We start from the raw sequence: 5,493 nt of genomic DNA, 5'->3' as shown, positions 1-5,493 counted from the left end.
CTAAGCAATTTAGAATGACAAGTACATATTGTAATTAGAATCGTTTAACACCTAAAGTGTCATTAATTAAAAGTATTATTTATGCAATAATAGTTTCTTCTTTACAAATCTATGCATCAATTGTTTCTATCTATTTATATAATAATGTTTTAGTTTTATACCAATAAACAAAGATTTAATCCTATTTTTATTTTGTCATCTCCGTTTAATCCTTTTTTTATCTTGGTTTATAAAGACATGACGGCCTTGCTTTTGGCTTCTTTAAAAGATTTTGGGACATAATTAGAGATGATTTAGCAAACCTGGTGTGGCAATTCCAAACCTCCTTGACGATTCTGAAAGGGTGTAATCCCTTTTATCACTGTCACTTCATCACTGTCATTCTGAAGGTTAATGACCCCAAGTTCGTCAAAGATTATTGGTTGATAATATTGAAAAGATATAAATATAATATTATTGGCAAACTATTCACCAATATATTTTTTTGATAAATTTTTAGCAGTGTCATCAATGCATAACAATTTGCTATCATTAAGGGTTGTCAAATTATTGATGAACCTTTAATGTTGAACGAGATTGTGAGTTGGTCTAAGGAGAAAACAAAGAAACTAATAGTGTTCAAGGTAAATTTCGAGAAAATTTAAGCTTTCCTTTCTTGATATCATTTGATAGAGATTATACGGAAAATATCTTTTGGTTTAGCTTGGAGTGGATGGATTAGAGCATCCCATACTTTTTCTAGACCTTCGGTTTTGGTGAATGATGTTCATATAAATGAGTTTAGTGTTTAATGGGGTCTCCGTAAAGGAGATCCATTTTCTCCAATTTTGTTTATTAGGGAGGAGGGAGGAGGGAGTCGTTTCCTCCCAAGTCCCAATTCATTGAACCCACTGTCACATCAATTTTTGTCTCTTTTTTTTCTTCATCTTTTTCAACCCACAACATACGGAAATCCTATATTTTTGAACCCATTCAATTAAAAAAAAATACAAAACAGCTAAGGTACAAATTTTAAAACACATGGTACAAAAGAAAATAAGAAAGAGAAAGTAGAGAGAGATGATGAAGTGAGTTAGTGGAACCAATCAACCCACTCGTTGAAGCAGGAGTGGTACCGTCGATAACTCCATTGCTAATTAAGATTTTACATTTGGTTGTTTTGTATTTTTTTTTAATTGAGTAGGTTGAGTACGTTCAAAAAGATAGAGTTTTCGTGTGTTGTGAGTTCAGGGTTTAAATTCAATTTGCATAAAAGTAAAATGATTGGTGCCAAGGATGATTTCCATCACGTAGAGGATTTAGCTTATAATAATGGATGTTTTGATTTACTTGTCATGTTTATTTATCTGAATCTTTTCGTTGGGGGAAAACATGGCACATATTTAGCCCTAAAAGGTAGTTGCGAATAAGTTTTTATCTAGATTTTCTTCTTTGAAAGCAAAGACTCTTTCTATTTGTGGGAGACACACACTTCTAAAGATTGTTATATAATGTCTCCATATCTATTTTATGTCACTATTCTTGGTCCTGACTTTGGTATTGAGAACTCTTGAGTCTTTACTGTAACGTTCCAAAAATAAGACACACAATTTCATTTTTAAATTAATAAAACAAGTATCCCAAAAACATCATCATAAAAATCCAAATAAAACAAATGTATCAATCATCATATCACATTAGAGTAAACCAAGAAAATATGGAATGAGATGGTGTGTGCTCTGCAATCATCCTGAGTTCTTCCCTTTGGAACTGTAAATACCTGAAACAAAAACTGAAAACCGTAAACACAGAGCATAGTGAGTTCCTCAAAATACCACATACCATACATACATAAATAAACATGTAATGGGCCTCGTTCTGTCATCGGGCCTTGCCCAACATCGGGCCCCGCCCAGTAAACATATAAAACATGTAAACATATAAACACATAACACATGCAATAATCACAAAGATACATAGCATACAAAATGGTCACTGGGCCCCGCCCGAAAAGCATACGAGCACAAAACACATGCTAGAGTCACATAGACACCTAGCATCCTAACATAACAAAACCATGGGGTGGCATTGGTGCCTTCAACCTGCTAAACACAGTGATGAAACTCACATCGTACTACCGCATCTCACAGAAAGAATCTCTTGCTACTGGCCCGCTGAAATCCTCGCGCTAACAATCACAAAATAATCATCCAAGCAATTATGATTTACATATGATTTATATGTAGATTACATGTAAATCACATGTAATTCATATGTAATTCACTATTTATTTACAAGTGAATTACATGTGATTCATATATGAATTACATGTAAATCATATGTAAATATGCGATTTACTTGTGATTTTCATGTGAATCACTACATACCTCCTAGTGTAGTAAGTAAGAAAACCAAGTTGTATAAAGGGGACCAAATTATGAAAATAAAACATACTTGAGAGCCAACCAATATCGTTCATGAATCTCATCAACAATAACATGAGTAACACCTTTCAAGTGTCTATCAACAAGTAATCTTCTCAACAAGATTCCTATAGTGCAAAATAGAAGGAGGGTGTCTCTTCCTTTAATACCATATACTCGAACTTTATATCCAACCTTTAAAAAGAAAGAAATTATTTAATAAATCTATGAGAAAGTCAATAAAAGTCAAAGGAATCGGAATGGAATCTTGAATTCCAATTCCAATTCTCATTTATCGGATTCAAGTATTTTTTTTATTCTTTATGGTTGATCTGTTGTTTATAGGAAGCAATCAAGAAGATATACAGTTAGCAATATGCTCAATGCGTTGATATTTGGATTCTTTTCATTTCAACAAATGTCTAAAATAGATAATAAAATTAAAATTAAAACATTGTTATATATAGTCGGCAATATACATGTTTTGACAATTGATGTAAAATCTTCCAACCCATCCAACTGAATTGGTAATGATTTGTCAACTTGAATCTATATGCAACATTTCTAATTCAATCTTCTAAGATAGTAGTCAACATATGTTAAATAAGTTCATAGCAATAGCAAGTTTGAAACAATTGTGCATAAATTGAAAGGTCAAGTGGGGCTTTTTTCCCCTAAATGTACTTTTTCTAATCACTAATGAAAAGTAATCGGAATTCTCCGACCTAAAAACAAGTTGGACACTCACTTTACCTCTGTTGGGATCAACAAAGCATGGACTTTCAATTTTAAGAAATGTTATCACTTTAGCTCTGTTAAATTGGAACAAACCTTTAGTCTATGGTTGTATTTAGCATGTTGTGTGATTCATCTAATTTGATTAGTTAATGTACTTTGAAACAATCAATTTAGAGAAGGAGAAGTGAGAAAAATCTGAATTAAGTAGGAATTGAATTGGCGAAGGGCTTAATTTTAGGGTGAGAAGGGCTTAACATTCTTGAACCAGGCGTCAGAGTAGACCATCTCGGTGATCAAACAGACTCACTAGTACTCCTGAAAATATCGTTGTAGAAATCATCACTCGTAGGTCTTCTAAGCGAACTATACGACTAAATGAACACCGACCTTTCACCCAATCCAGACGGAGAACTGGTGGAAGTCTCCTCCGACGACTTGAATCTTCCACCACCAAAACTGTATCTCGACTGCGTCAAAGGTTCGCCAAACACGCCATCGAAATCGACGTCCTTTTCATGGTTTTTCACATGCGCCATATTAGAAGATCTTGCTTCATTTTCGAAGGATCTCTGTGAAATACCGAATCGCATCGACACGTGCGTCCTCCGACCAATTTCTCTCCATTTACTGAACTTCAATAAAAATAGAAAAAAATCAGTAGCAACTGAGCAGTGATTAAATGAAATTGCATTGAGATTTTAACTAGCGTTTCAATACAATTTCAATAGATTACGAGAGGGAAAAAACTGAAACAAAATCGATTGCTGAAAATAATCTCATATTTGGATCCGTGATTAATTCAAGATTTGGATGCGGTGATGTTGATTTTGGTGGAAATCGAAACACTCGATAAGCGAATCATCGGCGAAGGAAGTGGAGATGATGAAATAGCATAGATTATCTGACGCGCAACGAAGAAGATTGTTGAAGGAAGCACTGGAGAAGAAGGTCGTTAGGAGGACACCAAATCGTGGGTTTATGAGAGATAGATAAATTAAGATAAAATTTAATTATGTTTTTGTTTCCAATAATACCCCTGACTTATTTAATTAAGATACACCTAATTCTTTAGTGTTCTACTTATTTACCAAAGCGCCATCCTACATCTTAACTTTTTTTTTCTAATCTAACATTCCATTTTTAGTTTTCCGGTTCTCGGGAAAATATAAGTTTTCAAATGATCCTTAATAATAATAATAATAATAATAATAATAACTAGGTGTGAAACCCCGCTCCGCGGGGTTCGGTTAAGAACATAGTTTTAGTGTTTTGTTTATTGGTTACGTATGTTGTGTAAAAAGTACATTGATATATATCCGGAAGCGCCAATTCTACGATTATCTTGCTGTCTTTATCCATTTTTTCTGAATCTTCAGATTCCTAAACAATATTAAACAATCATCCAGTGAGTATAACATGTAGATTGTTTTTATAATATTTTTTAGGTAAATTACATTTTGATCCCCAAGTATTAACTGATTTTTGTAATTTTGGTCGTTATTTGAGGTTCTTGTGACGTTTAAAGTCCCTGTTTCAAGTAAAATGACTATTTTGATTAAAAAAATTAAAAAAAACTCTAAAGGACGTATACTGCAAAAGATAACTTTAAGAAGCAAAAGTGAACAAATTAGCTATACTCAACGACCAAAAAAATGTAATTTACTCAAAGTTTCATTAGATCTTATATATAAAGAAAATAAAAGATGAAAACCTTTTCCAGTAAATGTTGTTTAAGCCGATTTAGTTGTTATGACGCTTTGTCCCTTCCATTTGTTGTTTCTTTCAAATCTTTTTCCAGTTTTGCAAAGAGGACTCCATTTATTCTTTCCCAAGAAAACTTCTCGATACCTGAAGGATTAGAAAAACATGTTGTATGAAAGTATAGAATGTAGGTCTGGTGTATATATAATTTCTGGTTTTTTACCATGCTTAGTCTAAAAATGAAATATTTTTCAACTTTTGTCCTTCTTTCAAGGTTTCATTTCAATTTTGGACTTAGAACCTTGAAACAATGGCTAAAACTGAAAAGGTTTCAGTTATGAAGTAAACAGTGTAAAAAATTTCTGATTTACTCAAAATTACAAAAAGGGTCCTTCCGCTTTCTGATTTTTACACAACATCTTGTTTCATAATCGAATTCATTCATAATGGGATTAAAACTTTTCAACTACCTTACCTTCTTCTTGGTATCAGTATAATAGGTAATTCATGTGCACATTACCCATTTATCTTCAGAATACAACAAAATCAGAAATCATAGTTGCTTCAACAATAGCACATATCCAAAGTTGAATCCAACTATAGAAGTCAAAAAAGATTAGTCAAAGAATCTAACCATGCACAATAAAAGGTA

General features: G+C 32.7%; 1 long non-coding RNA gene across 1 annotated transcript; it reads right to left on the bottom strand.

Moving 5' to 3' along the window:
* Positions 1-1,585: 1,585 nt before the first annotated feature.
* Positions 1,586-2,553, bottom strand: LOC111906055 (uncharacterized). The gene is made up of 3 exons (XR_002855089.3): positions 2,434-2,553; positions 2,108-2,167; positions 1,586-1,759 (listed from the first exon to the last, which is right to left on the bottom strand). It is a non-coding gene; the product is annotated as an uncharacterized LOC111906055 (long non-coding RNA).
* Positions 2,554-5,493: the final 2,940 nt, after the last annotated feature.

The sequence above is a fragment of the Lactuca sativa genome, chromosome 7 (genome assembly GCF_002870075.4).
Source record: "Lactuca sativa cultivar Salinas chromosome 7, Lsat_Salinas_v11, whole genome shotgun sequence".
Taxonomy (NCBI): domain Eukaryota; kingdom Viridiplantae; phylum Streptophyta; class Magnoliopsida; order Asterales; family Asteraceae; genus Lactuca; species Lactuca sativa.
Note: the sequence above shows the minus strand (reverse complement) of the source record. Positions and strands in the feature narration are given on the sequence as shown.